The sequence below is a fragment of the Hemitrygon akajei genome, unplaced genomic scaffold, assembly GCF_048418815.1.
Source record: "Hemitrygon akajei unplaced genomic scaffold, sHemAka1.3 Scf000074, whole genome shotgun sequence".
Lineage (NCBI taxonomy): Eukaryota > Metazoa > Chordata > Chondrichthyes > Myliobatiformes > Dasyatidae > Hemitrygon > Hemitrygon akajei.
In genome coordinates this window covers 1,699,792-1,720,599 of record NW_027331960.1, presented here as the reverse complement: position 1 = coordinate 1,720,599, position 20,808 = coordinate 1,699,792, and the positions used below count along the sequence as shown (strand labels likewise).

Here is a 20,808-nt window from a genome sequence, read left to right as displayed (position 1 = left end):
GCCCAATCAGCTGCTTTCTGCTGAGTCTGATCTATTCAAATCTTTTCATTATTATTGTCCAAAATAACAAGAGTACATCGAAGTAAATAACACTTACAATGTGTCAAGAAAAAAAAACATTGTTTTAAAGATTGAAAAATATGGTGACACAAAAAAAAGGGAAAAAAACACTAAAGCAAAGAAAAGTGAGGAAAAAAAATATTAAGAACTCAACCCCGGAGCCATGCATCATACAAAAAGCTTCTAAAGATAACCATCAAACCGCCAGCAAAGAGAAAAAAAAATACAATTAGGTCGTGGAGAAAATTATCAATTAACTCAAATGTTAATAACGAGAAAATGAACCCCTTCTTTTCTCAAAATCAAACACAGTTTCAAAGGTTCAACTTCTAATTTTCTCCAAACTGAGACATAGCATCACTTGGAAGAACCACTGTAACAGAGTGGGAGCCGACGTATCTTTCCACTTCAACAGAATTGCCCTCCTAGCTATTAATGTAACAAATGCAATAACATGTTGGTCAGACAAAGAAATAGCTTGGATATTTTCAGGAATTATTCCAAAAAGTACAGTTAATTTGTTAGGCTGTAAATTAATTTTAAGTGCTTTAGAAATTGTAGAAAAAAACTGACTTCCAGAACTGTTCCAGTGTAGAACAAGACCAAAACATGTGTGTCAGTGCAGCTGTCTCAGATTTACATCTATCACAATAACTATCGACATCAGGAAACTTTTTAGACAATCTCTCCTTCGTCAAATAGTAATGATGTACAATTTTAAATTGAATCAGTGCATGACAGCACAAATCGAAGAAGAGTTAACCAACTTCAGAATCCATGTCCAGTCCTCCGTCAAAAAAGTCAAATTAATTTCCAATCTTGTTTAATCTTAAATAAAGGACACTTATCCCATTGTGATAGTAATTTATAAATTCTTCCAATGGAACCCTTCATCAAAGGGTTCATACTCGTAATAGTACCTAACAAACCGGCATTCAATATGTAAGGAAAATTAGTTAAATGTTTTTGTAAGAAATGTCTAACTTGAAGGTATTGTAAAAAGTGTGAGTACGAAAGAGAATATTTATCAACTAATTGTCTATCTTCTTTAAATAGATCCAAAAAAGAATTAATACCTTTATTTTCCAAAGTAAAAAAATTGGATCACTCAAAGAATGCTTTAAAAAATTATAATAAATTAAACTACAAAGTTTACATTTTTTAAGATTAAAAAATTACAGAATTGGAGCCAAATTTGTAAAGAATACTTAATCACAGGATATAAATTTAAATTAGCAACTTTAGCTAATTGTATAGCCAATTGTAAAGCAGCTCCAAATAACGAGGTTAAATAAAACTGTTTCACAGCTTTCAATTCCAAATCTACCCAAATTGGCCGTTCCTTCTTATCAACCCAGTGTAACCAAAAGGACATATATGGCAATTAACAGCCCAGTAATACATTCTTAAATTAGGTGAAGTAAGACCTCCATCCTTTTTCAATTTTTGTAAGTGACATTTACTAATTCTTGGTCTCTTATCATTCCATATAAAAGATGAGATAATAGAATCAATCCAATCAAAAAAACATCTTCGTCAAAAAAACATGGATATTCTGAAATAAATATAACATTTTTGGTAAAATCAGCATTTTGACTATATGGATGTGACCAACAAGTGAAAATGTAAGTGGGTTCCAACCACTAAATAAATACTTCATAGAATCTACTCAGGGAACAAAATTAGCTTTGTAAAGATCCTTATTTTTTTTAGAGATTATAACGCATAAATATCTAAAAGAATCCATAATGTTGAAAGGAGTATTACCATATATAGAAACAGATTCATTTAAAGGAAACAGTTCATTTTATTAAAATGTATTTTATATCCTTAAAAACCTCCAAATTCATTAAATAATTTTAACAAGGCAGGGAGATTCCTCGGGATTAGATACATAAACCAGAAAATCATCAGCGTAAAGAGAAATCTCATTCACAAGAATCCCATGAATATCTTTACCTTCACGAAGAGTGATACCAAGGGATTCTAATTTTAAGTTAAATAACAAAGGACTTAATAGACAACCTTGTCTTGTCCTCCGTGAAAGCTGAAAAAAGAGATCTACAATTATTAGTAATAACAGAGGCAATAGGAGTTTTATATATCATTCTAATCCAATTATTTAAATTAACACCAAAACCAAATTTCTCTAAAACATTAAATAAATATTTCCATGCAACTCAATCGAACGCTTTTTCAGCATCAAAAGAGAAGACTCATGGTGGAGTTTTAAAAGAAGATGGATATATAATGTTAAATAGTCTCCAAACATTTGAAAAGGAATAACGGCTGTCTATAAAGCCTGCTTGATCTTTAAAAATAACTTTACCCAAAAATTTTCCAACCAATTGGCCATTATCTTTGACAGGATCTGAGCATCAACATTCAAAAATGAAATAGGCACAATCCAATTTTTTTATAAAATTCTACAGGGTACCCATCAAGTCCAGGGGCCTTACCAGATGGCATTGAAAAAATAGCTTTATGAATTTTGGGTTGGGTAATTTGGGCATCAAGAGTTTTTTGACCCTTAACAGAAATTCGAGGAAAAACAATCCTTCGTAAAATAAAATAATTTTAGAAGAATCTACTGGAAATTGAGATTTATAAAGTTGTATAAAAATCTTGAAAAATCTTATTAATGTCTTCATATTCCCAAGCCAGGGTACCATCTTTCCTACAGATTTTCAAAATTTGCCTTTTGGCTCTGGCCGTTTTTAATTGAGATGCAAGCAGTTTGTTATTTTTATCTCAAAACATATAAAATTGACTTTTTAGCTTAAGCAAATAGCCTTCAATAGGAAGAGTTAATAATAAATTATATTGTGATTGAAGTTCCATCCTTTGTTTAAATGTCAATATTAGGGGAAATCGCATAAATAATATCTAAGTGTTTAACTTGTTTGGTAATCTGATCTAATTCTACTTTAGTTTGTTTTTTCAGGTTAGCAGAATAAGAAATGATCTGACCACCTAAAAATGCTTTAAATGTATCCCATATGATTAATTTAGACGTACCCCCTATAACATTAAAAAGAAAAAAATTATTTTACCTGGTTTTCAATGAAGCTAACAAAGTCTGAATTCTGCAATGATGTCTGAGACAGGCGCCAAGGTGGGTGGGCAAGGATGGCATCATCAAATTCGAAAGACAAACTGAAAGCTGCATGAGCAGATACAGCGATAGTGTCATATTCACAATTCTTAACACTAGGCAAGAAGTAAGGGTCAACTATAATATAATCGATCCTTGAATATTTTCTATAAACATGTGACAAAAAAGAATATTCTCTATCATCAGGGTGTAAATACCTGCATAACTCAATCAATCCAAAAATCAGTCAAAAAGGAATCAATAAGTAATGCGGAGTTATTTGGAAGTTGCTGGTTGGTTGAGCTCTTGTCAATCAAAGGATTTAAACAAGTTAAAATCCCCGCCCATTATCAACATATATTCATTTAAATGAGGCAGTAAAGCAAAGACATTTTTTTTTAAAAAATCATCTGTTCGGACCATCCAAATTGACCAAAACAGCTTTTCTGTTACAAATTACTCCTTTAACAATTAAAAATCGACAACAGAATCTGACTTAATGTCCTCTTGAATGAATGAAATATTGGATTTAATAAAAATAGACACTCCCTTAGTTTTACTTTGAGAAGTGGAGTGAAATTGCAAACTCTTCCATGATCCAAAAAACCTGTTTTGATCTCCCGCCCTGATATGTGTCTCCTGGGCAAAAATTGTATCAGGTTGAAATCGATTAATGATTTTAAAAGTCTTTTTTCATTTGATAAGATGATTTCAACCACATACATTCTAACTTATTACACTGATCTGTTTAGATTCCATACTATAATTTTATTCTACTTTACACATGCGCCGAGCACATACCAATACGGGATGATCAAAAATGGTGGCGATGGAGAATACAACCATACAGAAAACACACATGCTCCGGAACCACCCAATGGGAAAAAAAAACCCTAATTCTAACCCCATCCCACTCCCCCCACAGCCCAGAAAAAGCAGGCAACCTATGATAGAAAACACAGCCAAGACTGCTCTGTCTGTCTGAAAAAAAAGATTAAAAAAGGTTCTCTATCCCTCCCCCAGTTAAAAAATGAAAACCACTGACCTTGTAAGAGGAACGGCAAAGTCTCAGCAAAGGAAAATGTTTACATTCCAGCATCTACAGACTATCCCATGTTTATATTTAATCTTTTTTTAAAAAAAGAGGAAACCAAAAAATTGTTATCTCTTAAAAAGTAAAAAACAGCTCCATCTTAAACTTAACATTAAATCCCCTAAAAAAGCTTTAAATTCAGTTATAAGATGCAATAATATTCATTATATTAAAAACATTCCAATATATTGAAAATAATTTAAAAAAATAAGCAGTTATTAAAATCTAAAACATATTACCTAGAGAAACCAAGCATAGTGTTTAATAACAGATCAACACAATCTTTAAAACTAATATTATACAAATAATTGAAACCTCTGCTAAGTATATATAAGAGAAGCAAATAGCCCCATTAGTAGGAAAAACTACCAGTTAGTTAATTAAGAAAAAAACACAAAAAATATCAAACCAGATATTAGGTTAAAGGAGTAAGTCCTTTTATGTTCTTTTTCTCTGTTGAATGTCCAAATAACCATTTAAACAGTCATACCTGAACCATAAATCTTCTTACCAAAAAAAACAATGATATGCAATAATAAACAAATCTCCTAATCTTCTTTTAATAGTCTCTCAATGAAATGTCCAAGTAGCCTTCATAAATCTTCTTTCCGAAATGCTATTATGCAGATAATATGCCAGACAGTTCAATCGGCGGTCACAGCAGGTATAGTTTAAACAAGCGCCAGTGCAACTTTAGGATCACAAAATGTACGAGGAGGAGAATCAGGAGGAAAAACTTTAATCCTTGTTGGGTGACGCAAGGAAGGAAACAATTTCTTATCATATGCCTGTTTCATTACCAGAGCAAATTTTAATCTTTGTTCCATTACCTCCTGAGAAAAATCTTCATAACAACCGAGCTCAGATGTCTCAAATCTAAAAACTCTGTTTTCTTGCCTGTCGCATTATTTGACCTTTAATCCTAAAATAATGAGAACAAACCAGAACAGCCCTTGGTTTATTTGGATCTTGAGACCTTGAAGTAAAAGTTCTGTCTGCTCTTTCTACAGTAGGCGGCTGTGATAATATAGAAGGAAATAAGGTATGAAAAAGCTTACCAATGTAAGCAGTTAAATCTCCATTTTCAACTCCTTCCTGCAGCCCAACAATTTGTATATTACTTCGGCGAGACCTAGTTTCCAGGTCTATAATCTTATTTCGATATCATTCCAAACGAGTTTTACTTTATTTTACTTTCAAGCAATTTTTGCTTAATTATCTTCAATCCCTCTTTGTGTGTAGTGACTTGAGCTTCCAGATCCTTAAGTTTTCCCAGAAATGACATCATTTCATTACTATTCTTTTCAAGTTAGTCTTTAAATGAACTGCGTCCAAGCCATATTTTCAGCCCACAATGGCATTTCATCAGATCCTTCCTTTTGCATCTTTCCTTTCCCGTTGCCTTTATCACTAGGTTCAGACAAGTACTTCCCACTCCTCAAAGGTATATGGTTCCCGTTCAAGAATCAGCAACTGAAGATATTAAATTCGGTTTAAACTAAGGGGAAAGGGACAAAACTAGGAGCAGCTCAGAAACTGCTGTTACTCCATTCACAGACAGGCGCAGCCTCCAGGAGCTATTCAAATCTTGATTGCACAATCCATCTGCCAAAACTACTTTAGCCAAAGCCTCAAAGCTCCACTTCTTCACTGGCCACACTCCACCCCAGTCAATATTAAACTCCAGTCCCATTAAAGGTGAATATGCAGTAGAAGAAACTCCTCCCATGCCCAGAACTGGATGTGGTGAGCAGCAGCAATAATTGTAGAGTTCAGCACCGATAGTCAGTCACAAAATAGCTTTAGCAACGGTGATGGACAAATATCCAGCATGCAACTTATTGAAACTTTCTCCCCTGTGTGAACCCGGTAGTGTGTCACAAGTAGAACATGCTGTGAGATTTCACTGCTAACGTAATGGTCTCTCTGTTATGTTTCACTGCTGAGCTAATGGTTTCTCTGCAGCAGCAATGTTTAGCTTATGACTGGAAATAACATGGTTTTGGAGTGCCTAGCTATCCAATTAGAGATATTGTTCTTTCCTGTGAGTCTGGAAGGTAGATTTTCACAGTCTTGTGTCAGGGAGAGATGGGAAGACACGAATGGAGAGAAAGGGCCCTTTTTCTTTTTTTTTGTTTCCTTTACTAATCCTATAGTCGAAGTAAGAATTAAATAGCTCAATTGTTTAATCGCAGATTGTGTACCATTTGTTATTTTTGGGGTACTGATTTGTAACAGGGGACACATCATGCAGCATTCACACAAACGAGATTGCTTAGGTTTGGCCAAGCTCAGGGGCTATCACCCCCTATATTAAGTTGCTAGCTGAAGCAAGAGTTACATAAGGTTAAATGACCTGAGTGAATCGCTTCCCACATTCACAGCAGGTGAACGGCCTCTCCCCAATGTGAACTCAATGATGCACATTTGGTTGATTTTGCTGACAGAATTACTTCCCAAAGTCTCAGCAGCTGATCGGCCTCTCTCCTGTGTGAACTCGATTGTGTGTCTGTAGATGAGATGACTGAGTCAATCCCTTCCCACACACTGAGCTGGTGAACGGCCTCTCTCCAGTGTGAACTCGCTGATGTACCTTCAGTTGAGATGAACAAGTGAATCCTTGCCCACAGTCTGAGCAGGTGAACGGCCTCTCCCAGTGTGAACTTGCTGGTGTGCCATTAGGATGGATGACTGAGTGAATCCCTTCCCACAATCTGAGCAGGTGAACGGTCTCTCCCCAGTGTGAACTCGTTGATGTACCTTCAGTTGAGATGATCGAGTGAATCCTTTCCCACAGTCTGAGCAGGTGAATGGCCTCTCTCCAGAGTGAACTCGCTGATGTACCTTCAGTTCAGATGAGCAAGTGAATCCCTTCCCACAGTCTGAGCAGGTGAATGGCCTCTCCCAGTGTGAACTTGCTGATGTACCTTCAGTTTAGATGACTGAGTGAATCCCTTCCCACACACTGAGCAGGTGAACGGACTCTCCCCAGTGTGAACTCGCTGATGTACCTTCAGATGGGACGAAGAAGTGAATCCCTTCCCACAGTCTGAGCAGGAGAATGGCCTCTCCCCAGTGTGAACTCGCTGATGTACCTTCAGTTGGGATGAGCAAGTGAATCCCTTCCCACAGTCTGAGCAGGAGAACGGTCTCTCCCCAGTGTGAACTCGCTGGTGTACCTTCAGTTGGGATGATCGAGTGAATCCCTTCCCACAGTCTGAGCAGGTGAACGGTCTCTCCCCAGTGTGAAGTCGCTGGTGTACCTTCAGTTGGGATGATCGAGTGAATCCCTTCCCACAGTCTGAGCAGGTGAACGGCTTCTCCCCAGTGTGAACAGACCTGTGCAACTGTAGGTTGGATGACTGAGTGAATCCCTTCCCACAGACTGAGCAGGTGAACGGCTTCTCCCCAGTGTGAACAGACCTGTGCAACTGTAGATTGGATGACTGAGTGAATCCCTTCCCACAGACTGAGCAGGTGAACGGCTTCTCCCCAGTGTGAACTCGCTGATGTACCTTCAGTTCAGATTAGCAAGTGAATCCCTTCCCACAGTCTGAGCAGGTGAACGGCCTCTCCCCAGTGTGACCTCGCTGATGTTTCTGCAGGCTGGATGACTGAGTGAATCCCTTCCCACATTCTGAGCAGGTGAATGGCTTCTCTCCAGTGTGAACTTGCTGATGTACCTTCAGTTTAGATGATCGAGTGAATCCCTTCCCACAGTCTGAGCAGGTGAATGGCCTCTCCCCAGTGTGAACTAGCTGATGTACCTTCAGTTGGGACAAAGAAGTGAATCCCTTCCCACAGTCTGAGCAGGTGAATGGCCTCTCCCCGGTGTGAACTCGCTGATGTACCTTCAGTTGGGACAAAGAAGTGAATCCCTTCCCACAGTCTGAGCAGGTGAATGGCCTCTCCCCAGTGTGAACTCGCTGATGTACCTTCAGTTTAGATGAGCAAGTGAATCCCTTCCCACACACTGAGCAGGTGATTGGCCTCTCACCAGTGTGAACTGACTGGTGTCTCAGTAGGTGAGATGATACAGTGAACCCCTTCCCACACACTGAGCAGGTGAATGGCCTCTCCCCAGTGTGAACTTGCTGATGTACCTTCAGTGTAGATGATCGAGTGAATCCCTTCCCACAGTCTGAGCAGGTGAATGGCCTCTCTCCAGTGTGAGCTCTCTGATGTACCTTCAGTTCAGATGAGCAAGTGAATCCCTTCCCACAGTCTGAGCAGCTGAATGGCCTCTCTCCAGTGTGAACTCGCAGATGTACCTTCAGTTCAGATGAGCAAGTGAATCCCTTCCCACAGTCTGAGCAGGTAAACGGCCATTTGCCAGTGTGAACTGACTGGTGTCTCAGTAGGAGAGATGATACAGTGAATCCCTTCCCACAGTCTAAGCAAGTGAATGGCCTCTCTCCAGTGTGAACTCGCTGATGTACCTTCAGTTTAGATGAGCAAGTGAATCCCTTCCCACAGTCTGAGCAGGTGAACGGCCGCTCGCCAGTGTGAACTGACTGGTGTCTCAGTAGGTGAAATGAGCAAGTGAAACCCTTCCCACAGTCTGAGCAGGTGAATGGCCTCTCTCCAGTGTGAGCTTGCTGGTGTGCCATTCTGTCAGATGATCGAGTGAATCATTCCCCACAAATTCAGCAAATGACCAGCCTCTGCCCAGTGTGAACTGACCGGTGTGTCCACAAGTGGGATAACTGACTGAATCCCTTCTCACACTTACAACAGGTGAATGGCCTTGTCCCAGTGTGAACTCGCTGATGTATCTTCAGTTGAGATGACCGAGTGAATCCATTTCCACTGTCTGAGCAGATGAATGCGTTCCCCCCATGTAAAATGACGGGCACGCCAGTTGGTCTGATGATCGAGTGAATCCCTTGCTCCTCTTCTTAAATATCTGGACAGAGACAGCAAAACTGGCGTGTTGTGTTCGAGATTCCCGGAGACAAATTCCTTGTCATATTTAACCTGTAAAAAGATTTACAAAATCGATCAATGGGTATGGGACAACATTTCAGATGAGATCACTTGAGTTGGCAAGGTGTGATCTGACATCACACTGCTACAGTGAAGTTCAACCCAAGTTGGAGAGAGAAATCACCTTCTAACTGGTCACAGTGCTGGTATCTGGAATGACAATCAAACTCTCTGATGCTCTTCCTGTTTCTATAACATAGGGGCAGTTCTGCCATCTCCAAACTGTGATCTGGCTCAGTTGTCTCTCTCCTTTGGTATTATTCCCTGTTCCCAATGAGCTGCATGGGTGCCTGGTCCCACAGGAACTGAAACACTCTCCACGCACCCACCACTCTCTGTGTAAAAAAACTTACCCCTGACATCCCCTCGGTATCTACTTCAAAGCACCTTAAAACTATGCCCCCTTGTGTTAGCCATTTCAGCCCTGGGAAAGAAACCTCTGACTATCCACACGATCAATGCCCCTCATCATCTTATCCACCTAAAAAAAAGGCTCTAAACATAAACAAGGAAATTATACATTGCTTTGAGGATTTATTAGAAGTCTACAAAACTATGAGGAAAATGATAGGTTAAATGCCAGCAGCTCTTTCCACTGAGGTTGGGTGGTATACAACCAGAGGTCGTGGGTAAGTGGGGAAGGTGAAACTTTAACGACAGCATGTGGAAAAGCTCTTCACTGAAATGGTCGCGAGAGTGTGGAATGAGATGCCAGCACAAGTGATGAATGTGAGCTCAGTTTCACCATTTAAAAGAAGTTTGGATGGGAGCCTGGATGGTAGGGGTATGGAGGGCGATAGTCCCAGTGCAGGTAGACGCATTAGACAGCTTAAATGTTTTTTTGGCATTGACTATATGGGCCAAATAGCCTTTTTCTGTGTTGAACTTCTCCATGTTTCTATGATGGAGAAGCTGGTCTAACTTGCTTCGAAGGGAAAACCAGTAGGAGTGACAATGGAACAGCAATGGCTGGAGTTTCTGAGAGCAACTCGGGAGTTGAGTGATCGATACTTACGAAAGAAGTGGAAGCATTGGAAAGGCAGGAGGACACAACCATGGCTGAATTGAGAAGCCAAAGAGAGGGCAAACAAAAGAGCAAAAACTATTGGGAAGCTTTTAGGAACCAACAGAAGACAACTAAAAAAAAAGTCAGATGAGCTCAGGAATTGGAATGATGACTAATGAGCCAGTCATTAATGAGTCTTGGCAGCACCCAACAGTCTGAGGCATTTAGAGGAACAAAATATCCGGGGCCTCAATATCTGATGAGAACCAAGGTTCCCTGCACCAGTTACCTTTCAACTTTTATTTTGACAGGCATATACAAACTCCACACCCTCAAAATTTCACTTCTGAAGGCCTCCCACTTACCAAGTACTCCTTTGCCAGAAAACAGCCTGTCCCAAACCACACTTGTCAGATCCTTTCTGATACCATCAAAATTGACCTTTCCCCAGTTTAGAATCTCAACCCGTGGTCCAGACCTCTTTTTCCATATTTACTTTCAATTTCATGGCATTATGATCACTAATTTCTGTCACCAGCTCTGGATCATTTCCTAACAGCTTATTGCACACTTTACGTCGGGAATTCTACGTCCTGATTAAGGGCACATTTGACAAACTCTGCCCCATCTAGTCCTTTCACAGTATGGGAATCCCAGTCAATATCTGGGAAGTTAAAATCACCAACTGAATCAACCTTTGTTTCTTGGCATGGTCTGTGATCTCTCTACAAATTTGTTCCTCTAAATCTCTCAGACTGTTGGGTGTAACCAAGTCCCAGTGATGGCTACAATATCATAATTCCCTGTCCTGAGCTCATCTGGCTTTCCTACGATGCTTCTTGCATTGTGATATACACAGCTCAGCACTTTCATCGCACCATGCTCAACCATTTGATTGCTGACTCTATCTGAGGTCTGAACAACTTCTGACTGGTGTCAAGAAAACAACCTCTCAATCATTGTCACAAAACCAAAGGAGCTAATTGTGGATGACAAAAGGAATGGAGACAGGCTAACCCACAGCAAAAGGACCAACGGGCTCCGGGACAACATCTTCCACCAGGCCATCAGACTGATTAATTGATTTCTATGTCATATTGACTGCCCTATCTACATACTATTTGTTATAAATTACTATAAATTACACATTTAGACAGAGACGTAACGTGAAGATTTCTACTACTCATGTAGATGCAGAATGTATGTAATAAATTCAAATCACCCTCTCCACTATCTGTTCTGCCATTCTGGCTCCCGTTCCCCCTACAACTTACTTTAACCCCATCACACCCCCCCCCCCCACACTGGTTCTAGCAAGCCTTACCACTAGGATATTAGATCCCTCTTGTTCTGTTCCCATAACTAACGAATCCCCTATCAGCCCTTTGACTTTCCTCTGCTAATAATCCCCAACAGTTTCTAAAGTGGTCCACCTGTTGTTGTGTGGGATGGTCACAAGAGTATTTTGTGAGGGATGTTTAACCTCATCCCTTTCCTTTCCTGTATCCTGTATCTTGGGTGTAACTCACCTCACTTCATGTCTTATCTATCACCCCCTCCAACTCCTGGATGATCCAGAATTCATCCATTTCAAGTTCCAACTCCTTAAACTGCAGGGTTACAAGCTGCAGCTGGATGCACATCTTGTAGGTGAGGGCATCAGGGACAATGGAGGTCTCCCCACCTTCCCACCAATGTCCCCTCTATTTTGTAATGACCAGTGGGCACATAAATCTCGTAATGTGCATTTTTTTACCCAGTGACAACATGTGCACAGTGTATTTTATATAGAGAGGTATTCATTTTAACAGCTAGCAAAGCATTGTCCATAAGAACTTTGATCTCTGAGTTAGATCAAGTTCATCTGCACTCTCACACAACCTATGTAGCAGGCTTGTAACGGGTAATGAAAACTTTTCTCACCAGATCTTTTGCACTCTGTCCATATGCGGTTTGCTTGCTAAATTACACTTTAAAATGTCAGATTTCCAAATATCACTCCACTTCTTCACACTTCTAAATTCTCCGGCAACTTCTGCATCGCCACAATACACACAGGTAACATGAGTATTTCCCCTGAGCACTCCTGGGGAATTGAGGATATATAACAAAATCATTTTGAACCTCTGTAACCTCTGGCTAACAGAATAATTGGGACTGAATAGGAATTTCTGAACTTAAGTAAACTCTGTCTTCAGCGGTTAACTAAGACAGGCTCATTCCCAGTTCTCTGTGGCTTGCAGAGAGACACACTGAGAGCTGATAACATTATACATTGTACCCTTATTAGTTGATAACATTATACATTGTACCCTTATTTGAGTAAAGGGAGGAGGACTCGCTGAAAAGGACAGGAATGAACATCTGTCTGTAACTAAGTCAGGGCCTTGCAAAGGGAATAACTGATAAGGACAGAACAGTACGTGCAGCTGCAATTAAAACCTTCATTTAGTGAACTCTCTTATCTAAGTAATTAAGTTTTGCACCAACAGACTTGGTGAGCAAATCAGTTCAAATAACATCTTGCAAATAGTAATGTATGGGGCTTACTATGTATAAATACACGACTGTAACCTGACTGAGTCAGTCCACTTGTCAGATAGTGGCAGTGCTTACGTGCCTTCCTTTTGGCAACTGGGTCTCAAACTCCTACAGGAGAATGCGCAATAAACTGTGGTGACGATAGCTGGTCTCCCGTGTTTTATTCAGATTCGACTTTAACATTTGGCGTCATGAACAGGATCCCAATATCGGGAGTGCCAAGCAGACGGGCTGAGTAAGCAGCTGGACCACTCTGGGGACTGCGAAGACCGACCAGACACCCAATAGGTATTTTGTCATTCTCTGTTAGTTCCTTTCGAGGTACAGTCCCTCGCCCAAGCTGATCGCATACCTTGATGGGATCGGGAAAGAATCTGTTGGGAGACTCGTATAAGGTGGGCAAAATTTTACTGAGGAGGCAGACGGGCCGGGTAAATTTTAGTAAGTGGGCAGGAGGTGGTCCCAGGTAAATTTATCAATTTAACAGGAGGTGCCAGCCGTGTAAATTTATCTGATTGTTAATTGAGCAGAAGGCTTTGTGCCTGGTAAAGAACAGAGGTGAATTGCAGTCGAGTGATATGAGTGGGACAAGAGCAGACAAACACAATATGAGTGAGAGTTTTCCAGACAAGGAAAAAGATTTGTGAATGTTGAATGCAGCGCTGAATAAGAAATTGGGGAACAAAATCTGGCCACTGGGGGGAGCCTGGGATATTACCTCATGAGAACAAGCAGTAAATTTGCTAAGGAAAAGGAACTGTGGAAAGAAGAGGAAATTACTGAAAAGGGAATGGAAGGATAAGGCAGATGCAAAGTGGAACAGTACAGTATTAGCAAGTTGGTGGAATAATGCACGTGACAAAGGGATAGAGGTATGCACTGCAGAAGGAACGCCAAAGGTTGGGAGAGGCTAAAAGCGGAGCATGAATGGGTGGATGGGCGCCAAAAACGAGAGCAGGGAAAACGGTCTAGATAGGAGAGCAGGGCTGGAAAGTCAGTCTGAAGTTCTAACTGATAGGGAAACAATGGATCCCGAACCCATGTCTGGCATACCGACCCTGTTTGAGGACAGTGACTGTGATGCTGAGTGCATAATTTGACTCCACAAGATTTATTCGATCTCTGCTGCATGATTCTCTCAGCTGATGAGGGGCGGAAATGGAAGGCAGAACTGAGATACCAAACCTATCTGGAGTTACAGGCGGGAACCATAATGAGAATGAACAGACAGACCGGATCATTCAAGCCTTGGAAAGGGCTCTCCAGCAACCTGTAAACATCACTAAAGTACGGCAAAGCAAACCTAAGCCTGGAGAATCAGGACCAGTCTATTGGGAGCGAATTATGGCCTGCTAGAGCACTTTCACAGGTGACCGAGTCTTTAATGATGGGAATCCGTTCCCCAGTTTAATGCCTTACTGCTCCAATCCTTACCAACTAAGTTAGCCAACATGATTAAAACAAATAATATGGATTGGCCTGACAAAGACCAAAATGGAATGTGACGAGCTTTGACCCGACTTTCGAATCCCGATCGACCCCGAAGGGAACTAATATTAAAGGTAAATATGCTCAGTGGGAAGAAGGATGCGAGCGGGCTATATCTGGGGATCAGAAATGGGAACAAAAACATACCAAGGGACAGGTGGGGACAACAGCCCATTTAGAAATTGACAAACAAGGATGCTTCCAAACATGAGTATCACCCCTCAGGAAGAGCCCAATGTAATATTGCAAGTTGCTGGAATTCCGTTTATTATTGATATTGGGGCAACCACATCCACTCTCGATCAGGAAATGGTATCAGAAAATGGAAAACAGCTATCAGACAATCGGTCTGTCTGGGTTCAAAGGCAGGGCACGTACGTATTCACGTACCCAGCCACTGCAGGTGGAATTCCAGGGGACCCAGTGTGAAGTTTCATTTACAGTCACCACCAGTCAGGGTGTAATCTAGCAGAGAGAGACTTGCTCTGTCCGTTGGAAGTCGAGATTCTCTGTGTGGACAAGGATATTACCCTGGGACTAGTGAACAACCGACATCTTCCCCAGTTACTGACACCCGCCCCAGTGGTGGGCACTTAATCTGGACTCCACTGTGTTTGAACCCCTTCTGCCAGCGGCCGACCCTCATGTGACTCTGTGCTATGACCCTCCGGGGTGCTTAACTGAGGAAAGCCAATATTATGCACCCCTCGAGAGACAGGAGTTCCCAGTCATGGTGATTGGAGAGGTTAAAGGAAAAGAGGTCAGCGCATTACTGCCTGAAGTTCCGGATTTCCTTTGGCGACAGACAGGACTGGTGCTTCCCAATATCACTGTCTGGGTTTGCCCTGGGTTAAAGCCAAAGAGCCCAGAGTTCAATTCAGAAGGTTCAAAGGAACATCTAAACAAGCCTGATGCATTTTGGAAACAAGTCCTGTGGACTGATGAAGTTAAAATAGAACTCTTTGATGGCAATGAGAACAGGTATGTTTGGAGAAAAAAGGGTGCAGAATTTCATGAGAAGAACCCCTCTTCAACTGTTAAGCATGGGGGTGGATCGATCATGCTTTTGGCTTGTGTTGCAACCAGTGGCACGGGGACGTTTACTGGTAGAGGGAAGAATGAATTCAATTAAATACCAGCAAATTCTGGATGTAAACATCAAACTGTAAAAAAGCCAAAGATGAAAAGAGGATGGCTTCTACAACAAGATAATGATCCTAAACACACCTCAAAATCCACAATGGACTACCTCAAGAGGCACAAGCTGAAGGTTTTGCCAAGGCCCTCACAGTCCCCCGACCTAAACATCATCGAGAATCTGTGGATAGACCTAAGAAGAGCAGTGCATGCAAGACGGCTCAAGAATCTCACAGAACTAGAACCCTTTTGCAAGGAAGAATGGGCGAAAATCCCCCAAACAAGAATTGAAAGACTCTTAGCTGGCTACAAAAAGCATTTGCAAGCTGTGATACTTGTCAAAGGGGGTGTTACTAGGTGTTGACCATGCAGGCTTCCCAAACTTTTGCTTCAGGCCCTTTGCCTTTTTTGTTATTTTGGAACTGTAAAAGATGGAAATAAAAAAAAGTTTCCTTGCTTAAAATATTACTGAAATGTGTGATCTTTAACTTATGTCTTTTGGAAATCAGTTCAACTTTTACTCGTTTAACAGTAACAGAAACTTTGACCGGGGTGCCCAATGCCAGTGTAATTGAGCAGGCCTCCTTTGAAGCGGCTGTCTCCACCCAGAAGGCTGAGCTGTTTGCTCTGACTCCTGCCTGTATCCTAGCAACAGACTAAAGTGTGGACTTGTACACGGACTCCAGTTATGAACTGACTACAGGGCTTTGGGGATTCCTGACTTCCTCTGGCCACCCCATTAGTAATGCTACCTTTGTAGACAACTTACTCACCGCTCTACAGCTACCTCGAGTTTTGACTATTATTAAATGTGCAGCCCATACCGGGGAATGCGATGAGATGTTTAAGGGTAATGCTAGGGTTGATGCAGCTGCCAAACAGACAGCCTTGAATCCCACACTTTTAGTCCCCTGGGGAACCCAGCAAGCTCCTCTTAAACAAAATCTAAGCACGGGTATGCCGGACTTGTGGGAAATACGTAACTAACAGGGGGACACCCCTGAAGGAGAGCACAAACTATGGTCCCAAATGGGTTGCCACCTCGAACCTCAGACCGATTTATGGGAGACCCCTGTGGGACAGGTCTGTGTTCCCTCCGTGTTCTTACCTATTTTGGTAGATCATGTACATAATTGTATACACTTGGGCAAGGAGGGGATGGTTAATACATTACTACAATCTTGATTTCCAGAAAGCAGCTGAAAAGCGAGTCAAATCATGCTTAATTTGTAAAAAAAAAAAAATCAAATGCTGGAAAGGGAATGCCTTGTGGTTCCGGAACTACCCCCTTGCCTGGTGGACTTTTTTCTTGTTTGCAACTTGATTTTATAGAATTACCTGGAGTACACTGTTATAGGTGTTGTTCAGTGATAGTAGATGTATTTAGCAGATGGATTGAAGCTGTTCCTACAACTATTAATACCACTATGACTGTTGTGAACATATTGCTAAAAGAAATAACTCCTCAATATGGACTTCCAGAAATGATCAGCTAGGACAATGGGCCAAAATAAATGAGGAAATCTGTAAAGAACTTGCTATAAAACAGCAGTTCCACTGCATCCATCATCTGAACGCAGCGACATAGTGTAACGAGCTAGTTGAAAAATAAGTTGGCAAAACTTACACAAGAAACTGGATTGACCTGGTTGAAGGTTTTACCCTTAGTCCTATTCCATATGGGAATCATGCCATCAAGTAAGACGGGGCTATCACCTGCAGAAATTATCCACGGGAAGCCCATGAGAACCCCATGGGGACCCCGACCTTGTTTGCCGCTCCTCCGGGAGCTTACCTGCAACATTGGATATGCATACCTTGGGGGAGGAGATGGGAAAATACTTATGCAAATTAACTAAATCACTCCAAAGCTTGCATTCACAGGTACGACAGGCCTATCGAGAGGACGAAACCCAAACTAAAGGTGACTACTCCACCATCCAGCCCTGCTCAAGAACTGGGATCGTAAGAAGTTGGAACCAAGGTGGAAAGGACTGTACCAAGTGCTACTGACAACACCTCCTGCAGTGATGGTGGAAGGGCAGCTCCGATGGATACATTGAACAGACTGTAAACACGTTACTGGCAGAACTGATAAGGACTGAATAATGTACTGGTTAATACTGATTTTACTGACCCTAAGGGAACCTGCCCCTGTCTCGGAAGGCCCCCAGTTTAACATTTTCCTGTCCCTCTGCCACACCGATGCTAAGCAAGTTGAGCGGGGAGCACATTGGTATGTGCCCGAATTCTCGAACAGGGTAAGACTATGTCAGTGGTGCCTCTGAATACTAGCGGAGTCAATTCAGTTATGGTGTTTTCTGATAGCCGTAATGGTAGCATTGTCAATTGCACCATATCCAGGTCTGGAAGGCGAGACTGGGGATGGTGTTGCTTTGAGGGTTGGAGTCATAGATCTCCTCCACAAGACCCCTTCAAGCTATGGCCGGGGTTTAAGAGATACATCTCCAGCAGTGGCTAGTACTACTTGTTGGTGTAATGAGAATGAGAGTGCACCCTATCAAATGGGAAGTAGTAACTGTACCGAGAATCAAACTTATGATACCCCTGGACCACTAAATGGAGCTTATTGGGTTTGTGGAAATGGGGCCTATCCCTGGCTGCCGGGAGAAAGAACAGGGCAGCAGCATGGAACCACACCCTACCAGACGGGTTCTCGAGGGGGGACGAGGGTCGGAGTGGTTATTGCTACTTGGCCGACCTTGTGCCACACTTGAGGATCCTGGCTCAGCCTCAGGATCACCCCCATTGGAATTGGCAACGAAGGGGTATAACGGAATCTGAGAGATTATGGATGATTCCCTCTCCCTCCTATGGGGTAGTCAGAAATTCCAGGGAAATAATTAATTTACCAGCCACTCTAGAAGAACTGGCCAATAATACAGCCGGAGCAGTGACTGACACTCAAGCACAGGTAACTGAGATGATTGCAATTCGCCAAACAGTGCGACAGAATCAGATGGCCCAAGTCTTTATATTAGCAGAAAAAAGAGTGACCTGTGCTATCATAGGAAACGAATGCTGTACTTATATCCCTGACAAATCTTCCAATATTACTGGCTTGTCTAAACACAGAACCCAAGAGATTCAGAAAATTCAAGATGTTGGCAGTAAGCTGCACAATTTTGGGACCATTAAGGCACGGGGGTGGCCCTGGCCCTTCAATATATTCGGGGAATTCTGGGGGTTATTTTAGCATTTTGGAAGTCTGATTGTATTAATTTTGATTATTGTCTGCATCCTACAGTGCCTTTGGCCATGTTTTGTATCATGTTGTAGAAGCAGAACCCCATAACCATATGCCCTCTGCTTTGCTTTTATTTTGGCTTTGACTTCTCTTGTCAGCCACGGCCGCAGCCTTTTTCCATTCGAAAATTTCTTCTTCTTTGGAATATATCTGTCTTGCACCTTCCTCACTTCTCGCATAAACTCCAGCCACTGCTGCTCTGCCGTTCTTCCCGCTAGTGTCCCTTTCCAGTGAACCTTGACCAGTTCCTCTCTCATGCGCACTGTATTTTCCTTTACTCCACTGAAATACCGACACATCGGATTTCGGCTTCTCTTTCTCAAATTTCACAGTGAACTCACTCATGTTGTGATCACTGCCTCCAAAGGCTTCCTTCACTTCCATCCCTCGAATCACATCTGGTTCATTACACAATACCCAATCCAGTACAGCCGATCCCCTAGTGGGCTCAACAACAAGCTGTTCTAAAAAGCCATCTCATAGACATTCTGCAAATACTCTCTCTTGAGATCCAGTGCTGAGCTGATCTTCCCAATCCACTCGCATGTTAAAATCCCCTACAATTATCATAACACTGCCCTTCTGGCAAGCCTTATCTATTTCCTGTTGTAATTTGTACTCCACATCACTGCAGCTGTTTAGAAGCCTGTAGATAACAGCCATCAGGGTCCTTTTACCCCTGCGATTTCTTAGCTCAACCCATAAAGATGTCAGAAATGTCACTCCACTCTTCAAGAAGGGAGAGAGGCAGAAGAAAGGAAACTATAGGCCACTTAGTCTGACAGTGGTTTGAAAGATGTTGGAGTCGATTGTTAAGGATGTGAGTTCGGGACACTTGGAGGCACAAGATAAAATAGGCCGGAGTCAGCATTGTTTCCTCAAGGGAAAATCTTGCCTGATGAATTTGTTGGAATACTTTGAGAAATAATAAGCAGGGTAGACAAAGGAGAATTGGTTGACATTGTGCACTTGGATTTTCAGACCTTTGACAAGGTGCCACACACGAGGCTCCTTAACGAGCTCTGAGCCTGGTTGGGCAGCGATGAGGAAGGGGCTGGTCTCGAGTTTGTGTAAATCGAAGTTCGGTTGCAGTGGGAAAGGGTCGGGACCCAGCCAGATGGCTGGACAGTCTGTGCCAGTAATGTAGGATCAGTTACTTCTGGTTCCCCAAGCAGTGAGAGTGGATGTCGGTAACGAGGATCTGTTTACGTGTACGGGTGTGGGGTAAATAGTGGGAAAGTTGTGGGGTTACTGGCGGGGTGGAGGGAGGTTGGGGATGTGGGTTATCGGACACAGTGCGACCCGGGAGGATGCGTCCTAGGGCAGATCACGTTGTGAGCAAGGGAGGATCTGATCCATTGCATCAGACAGCTTTCAGGAAGCAACAAATCTCTCTTTATATTAATCACTGTCTAATCTTGCTGCTAACATTGTTTGTCACAGAGCCCAGAGTCTGGGAACAGCTCGATGGTAGGAAGCAGATGGTGATGATGACAGGCTGTTTATTGGAGTCAAGGCCCGTGCCTCCTGGAGCTCCCCAGGGTAACGCCCATTGCTACTTGTCATCTATGTCAATAATCTGGTTGAGAATGTACAGGGTATGGGTAGTGAGTTTGCAGCAAGTAATTGCAAACAACTACGGTACTTCTTTTTGCAAGATAGTAAATATAAACACCCCTCTTTCCCTCTCCACACTCAGAACCGACCAAAAGCTACCTCAGAAGATACAAGTTCTTCAAATGAGCAAACACTGAGGGAATGTGAGAGACTTTAAAGAGCTGGGATACTGACAGTACATTACCAGACCTGGAGTGATTGCAACTGGGTCTAATAGAAGCATAACTGGCATTTCTGGTCACATTCAGCTCTCTCCAACTATTCCCTACCTTCCTTTTACAGGTATGTAATGTCTAAAAGACCAGTGTTTGAGTAAATGAGACTCACCAAACTTTCTCCTGACTGAATCACTGGAATCTCCGAGTCAAATGGGTTCTCTCCAGTCGGTGCTCTCAGTCCTCGGGCTGGTTCACTTGCTGCTTTTCCCTCGTCTTCAGTCGTGGTTTGCTTCCAGTTGTGGGCATTTCTTCCAATAAATCTCTCACCGCAGGTCTAACTTTAACATAAATGATAATGAA

The 20,808-nt window shown here is 42.1% G+C and overlaps 1 pseudogene; it reads right to left on the bottom strand.

Moving 5' to 3' along the window:
• Nucleotides 1-1,883: 1,883 nt before the first annotated feature.
• Nucleotides 1,884-20,808, bottom strand: part of LOC140722293 (uncharacterized) — a 236,665-nt pseudogene continuing 217,740 nt past the window's right edge.